The following is a 15,559-nucleotide window of genomic DNA, read 5'->3' as shown; positions in this document are numbered from 1 at the left end:
AATCCATTTTATCCCCATATTCTTAGATGACTATTTCATAAATTATTTTCTCTCCTCAAACCTAGGCTTCAGTCTCACTGATAAATTTGGTTCTTATTTCATGAGAAAATAAAAATAATCAGAAGTTCTATAAGTTCTACTACTGGATCTACCTGCAGATGCACCTAGACAAACTCCCTATTTCTCTGCTCCCCTTTCTGGCAAAACTCAAAAGCCTTTGCTATTTAGTGCGTCTGATTCATCTCCCATTCTCTCTTCAGCTCATTGTGTGATAACCAGCCTCTAAAATGGCCTCCAACGATTCTCTTCCTGATATTCACACTATTGCACAATCTCCTACAAAGGACCAGGGTTGTTCTATGTGATAGAAGTGATAGGAGGGGCTGGGCACGGTGGCTCACGCCTGTAATCCCAACACTTTGGGAGGCCGAGGCAGGTAGATCACTTGAGGTCAGGAGTTTGAGACCAGCGTGGCCAATATGGCGAAATCCTGTCTCTAGTAAAAATACAAAAATTAGCTGGGTGTGGTGGCAGCCACCTGTAATCCCAGCTACTTGGGAGGCTGAGGCAGGAGAATTGCTTGAACCTGGGAGGCAGAGGTTGCAGAGTGAGTTGAGGTTGTGCCACTGCACTCCAGCTTGGGCAACAGAGTGAGACTCCATCTCCAAAAAAAAGCATAGTAGGATTTGTGTGAATATAGCAGAAGTAATTGACTATAACCTAATGAGAGATCCTGAGTCAGAGGCATGCAGCTAAATTTCTGACACACAGAAACTGTGAGATAATGTTTGTTGTTTTAAACTAAGTTGTGGGATAAATTTTTACACAGCAATAATTAATTCATATTCCAATCAGACTTTAGCCCATATAACTGTTCTTATCAAGACCACTAATGATTTCTGCTTTGCTAAATCCAAAGGTCAACTCTCAAACCTCACCTTACTTGACTTACAATCAGTATCTAACATAGATACTATGATCCATCATATACTATGCATTCTCTTGTTCTTGTTCTTTTGTTTTTACTCTACTTTTTAAAAAATTTTTTTTGAGACAGAGTCTTACTTTGTGCCCAGGCTGTAGTGCAGTGGCACTTATCTTGGCTCATTGCAGTCTCAACCTCCAGGGCTCAAGCGATCCTCTCACCTCAGCCAGGCTACATTTATTTTTTATTTTTTGTAGAGATGAGGTCTCATTATATTGCCCATTCTCTCGTTCTTGGTACACTTCCTAAATGTACCTTTCTGGCCATCACACACTTCTAGTTCTACTCCTACCTCATGGGCCACCCCTCTTTTGTCTCTTTTTTTTTGGGGGGGTGCTTTTTTTTCTCATCAAGAAACAGCACAGTGCAGTGGTTAGGAACATAGATTTTGAGCCAGACTGGCTAGGTTTTAGTCTTGATTCTGCCACTTACTAGATCTGTGATCTTTATTCATTCTTCTTTTCCATGCCTCACAACCAATTCTTCAGCAAACCCATCGGTTCTACCAACAATACTAAAAATGATCAGACGGAAAAAAGAAGGCCGCCTTTAGGAATGCTCTAAAGGAATTCTCATGCCAGATAAGAAGTTGTATACAAAATCAGTAATTCTAAATTGCTGTGGAATGACTTCAGTGAAAGTTGCCTATATCCTCAACTGACATCAATATTTTAAGCTTTAAAAAAGAAATACCAGTGACTTACCGATAATAAACTTCATCTTAATTTTATTCTCAAGCCCGAAGCAATAGGCAACAGATGTGCAACTTCCTAGTAATTCATTCACTCATCCAATCAACAAATATTTACTGAATACTTATTATGTATCAGGTATTCTCTAGGTGTTCAGGATACACAGTAAAATGAAAGAGATAAAAATCTCCGACCTCATAGAGCTTATATCCTAACAAAGTGGTGTGATAGAGAATATAGTCAGTAAATGATATAATACATTTGAAAGTTGTAAGTAGTAAGTGCTACGGAGAAAAATAAAGGAAAGAGGGATGAAAAAGATAGCAATTTTAAACAGAAAAGCCAGGCAATGTTTTCTTGAGAAGGGAACCTATCAGCACAGAACAAAACTGATTCCTGTGTTCTTTCCCCTACTACATGCCTCTAGGTCGCGGTCGCCTCCTTCACCCTAGCAGAAGTCTGGAATTTTATTCTCTGAAGAGAATCAAAGTCCTCTGACCTAAAAATCACCTGGCAAAACCTAGAGCATGAATATATGAGCATAGGCATACTGAATACTAAGTGCAGAGATTCCAGAATTGTTCTCTACTGGGCTCCTAGAAGGCTGTCAGCTAGATTCTTACTCTCTAGGAAGGAGACAGACAAGAGTCTTCTATGGCATTTCAAGAACTGTAAAATCTGAGATTTTTACCAAACTTGCAACCTAACAAGCTAGCCTGCCACAGTTTCATAGATGACGGCAGAAGGCACAAGACTCTCGGGTCAAAGACAAAAGGTTTGATTATGCACAGCATAGCAAGCAGCATGAGCTTCTTGTTCATATTAGTTTCCCTTGTATTCACTCCCCCAAGTCCCATGAGAGTGACATGGAGGCCGGCCAGGTGGATACTATGCATACGGTGGGTTTTTTGGTCACAATTGAGGAACCCTAAGCTTAGGAAACCTCTATCTTTTAAAAGGGTAGCTATAAAAAAACCTATCTAACTTTTGCACTGTCCATTATAATGGAAAGTAAATAAATATACTGTATGTTCTAGACAGAGACACTGTCTATAACTTCCAAAGCTGTTCATTGCACACGTATCCTTAAAAAGATAGTCTGTAAACAGAAGGTTTTCAGTGTCTCTGCTCATAGAATGTTTCTCTCTGCTCAGAAACATGAGAAACGATGGAGAATAATTTTCAATGATATATACAGTATAATCTTAGATTCTTCACAGTTCTTGACATGGAGAATCTGCTGAATCCAGTGAAAAATAACTATAAATACTGACTTCAAAGATTCCTTAGACAAATGGCTCACCATCACCCTAAAATGAAACTCAGACAAGTCCCCTGTATGCTCTCAGAATTTCCCATCAGCCTTCCTTTCAGTCATGTTTAGACAACTGAGGCCTATCGAATATCAGAAGGAAACTTTTAACATGTAAGTTAGAGACTAAAACAAAGAGAAAAAAAGTAATTTATACAAAAAAAATTTTAAAAAAGAATATTGTTTTTAGAGAAGATATTACATTCATGAAACAGGAAAACATTGCGATAGCAAAGTAACACTCAGAGAAAAGAGTACTTGGATTTTAAAATGAAGAGAGAAGCGATGAGACAGAGGGAAGGAGAGAAGAAAAGGAGAAAAGAAGGAGAAAGGGAGTGGGAGAGAGAATAAGAGAGGGCAAACGACAGAAAGCACAAAAGCAAATAACTCAAAAAAGGGTTAAAAATAAAGATGAAGAAATATCATAGTAGAGCAAGAAGAGAATGGGAAAAAAGAGAAGAAAAAACTAAAATTTAAGAAAGCCAGTAAAGATGATCCACCTTGTAAACAAAAGAACTTCCTTGGCCGGGCGCGGTGGCTCACGCCTGTAATCCCAGCACTTTGGGAGGCCGAGGCGGGTGGATCACAAGGTCAGGAGATCGAGACCATGGTGAAACCCCGTCTCTACTAAAAAATAGAAAAAAATTAGCCGGGCGCAGTGGCGGGCGCCTGTAGTCCCAGCTACTCGGGAGGCTGAGGTAGGAGAATGGCGTGAACCCGGGAGGCGGAGCTTGCAGTGAGCTGAGATCCGGCCACTGCACTCCAGCCTGGGTGACAGAGCAAGACTCCGTCTCCAAAAAAAAAAAAAAAAAAAAAAAAAAAAAAAAAAAAAAAAAAAACAAAAGAACTTCCAAAAAGAAAGAACAAAGAAAACCGATGGGAGATAATTATTAACAAATTAAGAAATTTCTCAGAACTGAAGTACTCAAAGACCCAAGGTACATCATTATGTGCCATCAGAACCCCAGTTACCAAGAGGATGTTCTACCAGATTCTTGAAAGGGGAAAAAGGTCACAGAGAAGATTAAAAATCAGTCATTTATTTTTTACGGAGAAAAAAATAAGATTAGTAATCAGAATGGCTTTGGAACTCTCAACAGCAATGCTGCAAACCAAAAAATAATGGAGTAATATTTTCAAAATTCCAAAGAAAAAAGATTTCCAACCTAGAATTCTATACTTAGCTAAACTTCCAAACAACTCTTAAATGTAGAATGAAAAGATTTTTAGATGCTGAAGGCTTCAAAATATTTATTTCCCATGCCACTTTTCTCACCAAGTTAACTATTTATAGGCTCTACGAAACTGAGAGAATAAACCAAGAAAGAGAAAAAATAGATGTTAGGAAATAAGAGATTCAACATAGAAGAGATGCAAAGGGAATGCCTAGGAAGATGGTGAAGGAAGATCCCAACAGATCCTGTTCCTTACGTATACAGTGACCAATGTAGTTTGGATTCGTGTGCCATAAACGATAGATATGTTAACATCCCTGCTGCCAGGGTACCAACTTTTAAGCTGAGGACAGATCAAAAGCTTGGCTAGATTCTTTTCAGTGCTTGGCTTATTTGAAGGTGTACCAATGAAGTTTCCTGCCTAGATCATCTGATGATACTATTTTCACTTCACTGAAGTTTTCTGCTTTGGCTTGCTCCTGAGAGTTGGAGGAGGGCAATGTTAAGTTTAGATGCAAATCAGTCTGTTCCATATGTTAGATAGCCAATATTTTATCACATTACAATCTTGCCAGAAGCCCTGAAAGTGGTAAACTCTCAGTTTTGCACAATTCACTCTTGACCTTGCCCATTAACATCGCCAAAGGGATTCTGAAAACCTTTCAGGTATAAAGAAGCATACCATAACCCAGAGACTCTGTTCAACTTTTCTTTTGGGAGACTTCTTTTAATAATAGCAGTATTTATGCTATCTTACACAGCTGGGTTTGTGCTTACCACTCAATTTTTTTTCAGACTCAACCAGATATTTCCTTGGAATACACTCATTCTGACAAAATACATTCATAATGAGAGTACTATAAAGAAAGCAAAAGAATAACACAAACGTCAAGAGGGGGATACAGGAGGATTTTACAGTACTAGTAATGTTCTATTTCTTAAATGAAACATTGGGTAGCTGGGTGTTCCTTTATTATTTAATAAAATAATGTGTTACATAATCTTCAAATAATGTGCAATACATTTCATAATACAAAGTTACACATTCATTATATAACTGCTTTGTGCCATGGATTGTTCTCAGCTAAGTGGACTGAACAAAAAAACCAACCATTTTCCCTGACCTCACCTAATTCTGTAAATTACATCTACACTAAGTGTTACAGAAGACAGAGTGCTATGACATCTTACAATATGAGGGTGAACTTAGGCTGTGAAACCAGGAAAGGCTTTGGTGACAACATAGCGTTTGAATTGAAACACCATGAAAAAGAATTAGTCAAACGAAGATAAAAAGAGCCTCTCAGGAAGAAGAAATAGAGATTTCTTGAAGGCAAGGACCTTGTCTCATTTACTTCTTACTTCATATTAGTATTATGAACACGGTCAGCCCTTATGGATGTGGAGAAACTGAAACTCTTGTGTACTATTGGTGAAAATGTGAAACAGTATAGCTGCTGTGGAAAATACTATGGGGATTCCTCAAGAAATTAAAAATAGAGCTATTGGCCACACACAGTGTGTGGCTCACACCTGTCATCCTAGCACTTTAGGAGGCCGAGGAAGGAGGAACAGTTGAGTCCAGGAGTTCAAGACCAGCCTGGGCAACCAAGTTAGGCTCCATATGTAAAAAACATAAATTTTACAAATTTGCTGGGCATGGTAGTGTCCAGCTGTAGTGTCCCAGTGACTCACAGGGCTGAGGCAGGAGGACTACTTAAGCCCAAGAGGTCAAGGGCAGTGAGCCAGGATCACACCCCTGCCCTCCAGCCTGGGTGACAGAACAAGACCCTGTCTCAAAAAATAAAAATAAAAAAAATAAAACTACTATATAATCCAGCATTTCACTTCTAGGTATTTATCCAGAAGAACTGATAAAAGAGGGTCAAAGAGATATCTGCACACTCATGTTCATTGAAGCATTATTCACAATAGTCAAGAGGTAGAAACAACCTAAATGTCTACCTACAAATTAATGGATAAAGAAAATGTGGTATGTACATATTAGAGAATATTATTCAGCCTTAGAAAAGAAAATCCTGTCATAGCTACAACATGGAAAAACCTTAAGGACATTATGCTAAGTGAAATAAGCCAGTCACAGAAAAGCAAATAAAAACAGTCAAACTCATAGAAGCAGAAAGCAGAATGTGGGTTGACAGGGGGTAGGAAAATGGGGAGTTGCTGTTCAATGGTATAGAATTTCAGTTATTCAAGATAACAAAATTTTAGGCCAGGCATGGTGGCTCATGCCTGTAATCCCAGCACTTTGGGAGGCCGAGGTGGGTGGATCACTTGAGGTCAGGAGTTTGTGATCAGCCTGGCCAACATGGCGAAACCCCATCTCTACTAAAAAAAATATATATATTGGCCAGGCATGTTGATGCATGCCTATAATCCCAGCTACTTCGGAGGCTGAGGTGGGAGAATCACTTGAACCGGGAAGACGGAGGTTGCAGTGAGCCGAGATCACACCACTGCACTCCAGACTGGTTGACAAAGTGAGACTCTGTCTCAAAAACAAAACAAAAAAAATTAAATAAATAAATAAGTAAATAATTGAAATATTGTTCTGTTATTCCTTTTTACACTTTAATGTTATCAAACTAAAGGCCCTGGGAAACAAGAAGACCTAAATGTGTATGCTAAGTTTACTGTCTTGAATCTGAAACTTTGTTTTCTAATATTTGCTATTTGCTAGATGATAACAACTCCATTAAGTTAGAAACCACATTAATCTTTTCCACTACTTTAATTTAGGACTCAGCACTTTAATTTAGGTCTTACACATAATAGGCAATCATAAAGTATTTATTTAATAAATGAATTTTTGTCTAACTTCTTAATTTAATATCCTATTTCCTTGTTCAAATGACTTGATTTTTATTTTGCCTATCAGTTATCTGCTAACACAAACATTCAGATCTATAGTTTTAGACTTGAGATGATCAGAGGCCTCTAAACGCTTACATTCAATCATGATAATTTACATTTTATTTCTATCACTATCTGCATTTCCATTTCCTTTGGTTAAACAGTTAGCACTAGTATCTTTCATTTACTTTGTGAACAAGTGAATATTCATTCAAACATAATTTATTAAGTCTCTCAAGTATTGGGAACTAAGAGACATGAACATAAGTAAGAACTCTGCCCATCTTCAGAGTTCCCATTCTAGTTTGGATAGAAACATTCAAATAAATAATTGCAGTACAATGTGATAATCTCTTAACTGCCTATTTCAGCAGGCCAAAGCAAATGGCAATGTAACACTATCTCTTAAATCAGGTAAAAAGACAATTAAAGGGCAATGATAGAAGCTGTTGAATCTGAGGAAAGCAAAATGGAGGCTTGCCAAATGACTTCCATCTTGTAATCTATGCAGTTTAATTGAAGGACCTAACTTTATGGTGAGTTTTCCATTCATGGCTGTTGAGATTAGTCAATTACTGATAACAGTAAAGAATAAGTGACATAATATGAATTGTCTCTAGCTATATGTTTAACTTTTCCTCATTTTTTTAAAAAAAGCACTGTTCTTTAATGGTGATTGATGTTTGTTTTAGTGGAATCCCATTTCTGAGAAAAAATTAACAATATAAGCTAAAAGAGGTACGCAGAAAGTGCTATGGGCCAGGAGTGGTGGCTCATACCTGTAATCCCAGCACTTTGGGAGGCAGAGGTGAGAAGACTGCTTGAAGCCAAGAGTTCGAGACCAGCCTGGGCAACATAGTAAGACTCCCGTCTCTACAATTTTTTTTTTCTTTAATTAGCCCAGTGTGGTGGCATGCACCTGCAGTCCCAGCTACTTTGGGAGGCTGATGTGGGATTATCACTGGAGCACAGGCGTTCACGGCTATAGTGAGCTATGACCACACCACTGCGCTGTCATGATCACTTAAGTAGAAAACGGAGCTTTAAATATACTGTTTGAAGCTACAGAGACTGGTCAGAAACACATAGGAGAATAACAGTATCTCTTAAAAGGTTGAGGGAGAGGGAACGAGGAAATGGTGTAAATAAGATAAAGTCTTTTTATCATAACAGGAAGTCCACAGACAATGTCCATATGGAGGTAACCACACGGACTAGAGACATGGGTAAAAGTTGTTACGTCTAGAAAACAAGCTATCATTTTTACTACATGTCTTTCTGGACTAATTTATCTTTGTTGTTGTTGTTGTTGAGACGGGAGGCTCACACTGTCGCCCAGACTGGAGTGTAGTGGTGCGATCTCAGCTCACTGCAACCTCGCCTCCCAAGTTCAAGTGATTCTCCTGCCTCTGCCTCCCGAGTAGCTGGGATTACAGGCACCCGCCACCATGCCCAGCTAACTTTTTTTGTATTTTTAGTAGAGACGGGGTTTCACTATGTTAGTCAGGCTGGTCTTGAACTCCTGACCTCGTGATCCACCTGCCTCAGCCTCCCAAAGTGCGTGAGGCACCGTGCCTGGTGGCTAATTGATCTTTTAACCGTATGCTGTATTATTTTGATAAAAAAAATTTTTTCCAGAAAAAAAGATGATAAATATTAAAAAACACACTGAACAAAATACATTTAATCTTAATAATACTATGGTTACTAGGGTAAGTCATTATTTAAACTTTTTATGAAAACTGTGTTAACATTTCAAACTGGAGCCAGATTCCTAAAACCAGCAATGACTTCTCTGTTGTAAAAGTCTATAAACGCTTTTCTTACTAACCAATTTTCAACAGTTCTATGAATACTTATTGTCTTTCATGACTGATGTTATTGCAGATGACAGCTATTTCCTGACTCAAACCTCTCACTGTCAGCATAATCTTGTACTGGAAATAATTTAAATGTATTGCAATAAGCTGTGTAATACCATCTAATTCCCATCCCATTCAACCTGCTCCACTGTAACTCACCGACAGAAATCATTATTTTAAACTATTTTTCCTAAAAGTTTTCTCAAAATATACAGAAGGTATATGAATTATGGTAAAATTCAGCATTGGAAGGAAAAGGTATTAAGATGAAAGTACAAATCAAAGTTAAAAGAAAAATAGAGCAGGTAATAAAAAGCATAGAGAAAATCCAAGCCCTTAAAAGAAAAAATGAATTTTTAAGGAACAGAGGTAAAAAATTAATACAAAGGATAAAAGAAAACTATCCTATATAAAGCTATTTATGTTCAAGGATAAGGCTAGAAATCAATAATATGTATGTATTAAAAGTTAGTTAAATACATGGGAGGAATTTCTTGAGGCAGAAAAGGATACCTTTCCCTAATAATTTACTAACAGTAAAAAGATACACACTGTAAGAGCTCTTTAGTACTACTGTAAAATGAAATTTCGAGAGAAGAAGGGTATAGAAGGCAAAAACAATATCTCAAATATTGTAATAAGTTGGCTGTCTTCTTTGTCCTGTTTTTTTTCAGATTGCTGGGGAGGGAATGCATCTAGACAGAAGAACATTATTTTGGTTCAAGCTAACACTTGTGAGACTCATGTCATAAGTCACCACATCCCATCAACCACTATTCTTTATAATATTCATATTAATTTAACATTTAACAAGATAGAGGCTATTCTGGGGTACACTGGCAGGAAATACTTGATACTTTACCAGATTTACCTTATCACAGGTGACCACAGGATGAAACAAGATTCAAAAGCTATAGAAAACGACCTACACATAAAAGGTAATCATGTTGGGAACAGTGTCAGGCAGGGGAAAAATAGCATGTCTCACAATTTGTTCAGAGTCACTTTACTGGAAAGGCTCTGCACATATCTTTGCATACCACAAACAAGAAAAACAAGTTATCATAAATTAGAGAATTAAAAATAAAACATGTTTATATAATATTTGAAATATGAAATATCTTGAGAAGTAATATTTGTTAGTACATTTCAGACACGACAGGCAAAAGTTCGCGATTTTGAAAGAGAATGAGAAAAAAGAGTGAAAGAAATTTTACGTATTTCTTTCTTCTTCTGTCCAAAATCTGGTTCTTGTGCTTTCTATTTTGGCTGCTATCTTTTAATTAAAAGTATGTAATATTCTAAAAATTTCTGGTATAATGCTATTAAGAAATACACAGAGATAATGTTTTCACATATGTGAGATTTTCACATATTATATAATATGGAAGCTTATCATTTTCAAACCCAGGCTTCCCTTTTATAGACTGGTGTCTGCCACAAACTACTTATTTTTAAAGATATTTCCTTTAAATATACTAGTAAACTATCAGATCACTACACTTCATACTCTTTTATATGCAACTGAGTATCAGAAGCTAGAAACTTAATTGGCAGCAGCAATGATTAAATCTAGTCATAACTAAGAAAAAAAAAGTAAGTACTCAGGAAAAGGCACAAGTAAGTACTCAAGAGAAGGTACTTTATCTGGGCATTTCTGACACAATTTGTCGTAATGTCAAAATAACATTACTTCGTAAATAACATTAATTATACGTAATATTTCTGCCATACAAATGATCTAGAGATTGAATTATAACTTCTGTTAATTTTTATAAAAGATAAATTCTTTCCAACCAGTATTTAGTTGATGAAGAATAGTGATCATGGAACTTGGTTCAAATAGGGTTGTCCATAAAATAAATTCATTTTTATCTTTTCTAGAATATTTTTTTCTCTCAAAAGACAAAGAAGGGACTGAGCAGCTCTAAAATGTCCACTTTTCTGGTGAGTAAATAAAGGTAAAACTGACAACATTGAACAAACATACTCATTTGGAAAATAAAATGTCAAATGGAAGACATTTCTTGTACAAGATGAGGCTAAATACAAGTATCACAATATTCTCTTGTAAATGCACAGATCAGGTGTAACCTAATAAAGGTTGAATGGTTACATGCCCTGAAACTATGTATGGAAAGAATCTTGACTGAATCTGTAGCACCACCCTGTCACTATCAAACGTAACAATAAATGAACATTCACTGGATCTGAAAGCTCAGTTGTTGCTGTAAATAGTCACTGACAGACCGAAAATGTCTCAGTCATGTACTTAGCTCATAAATTACTAAAGGCAAAACACTCAAATAGCCTTGGAAAAACATCTATAAGATGTGACATGCTATGAAAATATAGAAAGGACATTTCCTTGTTGCCATAAAGTACATCTGTATCCTTTAAAACATAGCATCCACTCTGAGTTATCAGGATATAAACTGTTCTCAAGGGTCAGAAGTTGTTGAATGACACACCTGACTTTAGATCACTGCAATGAATAGACTCTGAGGTTCCTGCCCAGAGTCATAATTCTAAACTATTGTTAACCAAGATAATGCCACTACCACACCTGAAAAGGGTGCTCCTGACTGAACTGTAATACAAGTAGCAGCAAGCATGGTCACTCGAGGGCCACTGGACTAGGAAGAGTAATCAGGGGTTACTGTTAAATCTTTTGACAATTTATTTCTGATGCCCTTCCTTATCTTCAACTCACAAGTCAATAAGCAGAGGTAGAGAAATGTTTCCATAAAGTTAGGGCAAGGTAACTTATTACTAAAAGAGGAAGTTACTTGAGGAATAAGTTAACATTATGAAGAAAATAGTCTTTAATGAAACACATCAACCAAATCAAATATTATGACACTTAATTCTATCCTTTACACCAACCTAAAAATCTAACCGATAAGATTTTATTTTCAAATGATACTTTTGTCCACCAGTCATTATTCTGACATTCAAAATCTTTCTTGGAATGTAATCTGTAATAACCAAGCACGGTTAAAATTTCCAGTCCTCTGAGGTAATTATTTGGAATCTGCGAAAAACAAAGTAGAAACAATGCTCTGTATGATATAGAGAAATGCTAAATGATTAATGGCTAAATCAATGATTTAAAATGTTTTATTTGCAAATGTAAAGAATTTCTAAATCTATTCGTTCAGAAAAGGAATAAGGAAAAAATGGCAAAATCTGCCTAACATAACAAGGAGATAGTTGGGTTTGACACAAGTAAGACTATATGGTAACTGAAATTTAGAATTCAGCAAATGTTTTCTTCTAGCACACTTCCTTTTGGCCTTTGAATCAATCATTTGCTGAGAATTTACAATTTATCTGGTTTTGTCTGTTTTCTATCATTTCCCTATTTCTCTTTCCAGAATTATCTTTTTTCTCCATTGATTAGATTTTTCTGGGTTAAACTGACTGATTTCACATCCAAACATTTAAAAAGTAATGTTACCTCATTAATTCCATATTAAAATGAAACAAAACATAAAAATCTTAACTTCAGTACAAATTATGAACTCAATCTCAAAAAATCTCTCAGGTTCTCATACAAGGACAAGTTTAGTGGTCAAGAATTAATATTCAGGCCAGGTGTGGTGGCTCATGTCTATAATCCCAGCACTTTGGGAGACCGAGGTGGGTGGACCACAAGGTCAAGAGATCATGACCACCCTGACCAACATGGTGAAATGCCATCTCTAATAAAAATACAAAAATTAACTGGGTGTGGTGGTGCACACCTGTAGTCTCAGCTACTCAGGAGGTTGAGGCAGGAGAATTGCTCGAACCCAGGAGGTGGAGGTTGCAGTGAGCTGATATCACGCCATTGCACTCCAGCCTGGGCGACAGGGCAAGACTCCGTCTCAAAACAAAATGAATTAATACTCACAGGTTTGACATTATTTCTCTCGAAACTTTATAATAAGGAACAAACATTTTTAAAATGTATTATTTAAAAGTGGTTAGCCTATTTAACCTTGTGGAATATACGTCAAGTATCTTTCCATCTTGAAAGATATCTCACAAACTAAAGTCTGAGGATTTTCTCAACTGGCAACGTCAAGAGATAAAACTGAGCTAGAAATCTAGTCTACTACATTTAAGGATGTTCAAAAGAGTACACCAAATCTGTCATGTCATGTCAGCTTGTTTTGTTACCTCTATGTTTTGTGAAAGTAGACTTACAAAAGAAGACCTATTATGGCAATAATATATACATTAACACGTATGCCAAGCCAAGAATAAATTTTTTCATTTTAAGATGAATGAATATACAAAATATATGTATATACACATATACATGTATATATATGTATGCGTGTGTGTGTGTGTATTTGTCATAAGCAACAGACCTCTGTGAGAATTTTAATAAGTCTTCAGGAAGATAAACTCTACACTACGTATAATTCACTAAAATTTAACATTAGTCTCAGGATACAAAATCAATGCATAAAAATCACAAGCATTCCTATACACTAAGAACAGACAGAGAGCCAAATCATGAGTGAACTTCCATTCACAATTACTACAAAGAGAACAAAATACCTAGGAACCCAACTTACAAGGGATGTGAAGGACCTCTTCAAGGAGAACTAGAAACCACTTCTCAACGAAATAATAGAGGACACAAACAAATGGAAGAACATTCCATGCTCATGGAGAGGAAGAATCAATATTGTGAAAATGGTCACACTGCCCAAGGTAATTTATAGATTCAATGCCATCCCCATCAAGCTACCAATGACTTTCTTCACAGAATTGGAAAAAACTACTTTAAAGTTCATATGGAACCAAAAAAGAGCCCACATTGCCAAGACAATCCTAAACAAAAAGAACAAAGCTGGAGGCATCACACTACCTGACTTCAAACTATACTACAAGGCTACAGTAACCAAAACAGCATGGTACTGGTACCAAAACAGATTCATAGACCAATGGAACAGAACAGAGGCCTCAGAAGTAACACCACACATCTACAACCATCTGATCTTTGACAAACCTGACAAAAACAAGAAATGGGGAAAGGATTCCCTATTTAATAAACGGTGCTGGGAAAACTGGCTAGCCATAAGTAGAAAGCTGAAACTGGTTCCCTTCCTTACACCTTATACAAAAATTAATTCAAGATGGATTAAAGACTTAAATGTTAGCCCTAAAACCAAAAAAACCCTGTAAGAAAACCTAGGCAATACCATTCAGGACATAGGCATAGGCAAGGACTTCATGACTAAAACACTAAAAGCAATGGCAACAAAAGCCAAAATTGACAAATGAGATCTAATTAAACTAAAGAACTTCTGCACAGCCAAAGAAACTACCATCAGAATGAACAGGCAACCTACAGAATGGGAGAAAATTCTTGCATCTACCCCTCTGACAAATGGCTAATATCCAGAATCTACAAAGAACTTAAACAAATTTACAAGAAAAAAGGAAACAACCCCATCAAAAAGTGGGCAAAGGATATGAACAGACACTTTTCAAAAGAAGACAATTATGCAGCCAACAGACACATGAAAAAATGCTCATCATCACTTGCCATCAGAGAAATGCAAATCAAAACCACAATGAGATACCATCTCACACCAGTTAGAATGGCGATCATTAAAAAGTCAGGAAACAACAGGTGCTGGAGAGGATGTGGAGAAATAGGAACATTTTTACACTGTTGGTGGGAGTGTAAATTAGTTCAACCATTGTAGAAGACAGTGTGGCGATTCCTCAAGGATCTAGAACTAGAAATACCATTTGACCCAGCCATTCCATTACTGGGTATATACCCAAAGGATTATAAATCATGCTACTATAAAGACACATGAACATGTATGTTTATTGTGGCACTATTCACGATAGCAAAGACTTGGAAAAAACCCAAATGTCCATCATTGACAGACAGGATTAAGTAAATGTGGCACATATACACCATGGAGTACTATGCAGCCATAAAAATGGACGAGTCCATGTTCTTTGTAGGCACATGGATGAAGCTGGAAACTATCATTCTGAGCAAACTATCGCAAGGACAGAAAACCAAACACCGCATGTTCTCACTCATAGGTGGGAACTGAACAATGAGAACACTTGGACACAGGAAGGGGAACATCACACAGTGGGGTCTGTTGTGGGGTCGGGGGAACATCACACAGTGGGGTCTGTTGTGGGGTCGGGGGATGGGGGAAGGATAGCATTAGGAGAAATACCTAATGTAAATGATGAATTAATGGGTGCAGCAAACCAACATGGCACATGTATACATATGTAAACAAAACTGCACATTGTGCACATGTATCCTAGAACTTAAAGTATAATAATAAAAAATAAAAAATTTAACATTAACCAACATTTTAGTATCCACAGTATGATAAAAGACAATCCTTAACACTTCAAATACCTAACGAATTTTTTAAAATTTCAAAATGGACTGAATTACGCTCAGCATAGGTCTAGTGTCAGGTGTATTTCATTATTTTTATGATGCTTTAAAAACTAGTAATTTTATATTAGGCTTACATAATAACTCTTTAGAATGTTTCATTAACTGGTTCATTTTCTAATTACATGTAATGACACAGCATATATTGTATTGGGAAAGCTGTTTTAACTTAACCCCTTTAATGCTGGTGTCTCTCCTTAGAATATGAGTAACTAACAAA

The 15,559-nt window shown here is 36.6% G+C and overlaps 1 protein-coding gene across 10 annotated transcripts in view; it reads right to left on the bottom strand.

Moving 5' to 3' along the window:
- The window catches only part of FAM135A (family with sequence similarity 135 member A), a 132,014-nt gene that overhangs the window by 89,821 nt on the left and 26,634 nt on the right, over window positions 1-15,559 (bottom strand). The window lies entirely within an intron of this gene.

Source organism: Chlorocebus sabaeus, chromosome 17, assembly GCF_047675955.1.
Source record: "Chlorocebus sabaeus isolate Y175 chromosome 17, mChlSab1.0.hap1, whole genome shotgun sequence".
NCBI lineage: Eukaryota > Metazoa > Chordata > Mammalia > Primates > Cercopithecidae > Chlorocebus > Chlorocebus sabaeus.
This window is presented reverse-complemented; position numbering and strand designations above follow the sequence as displayed.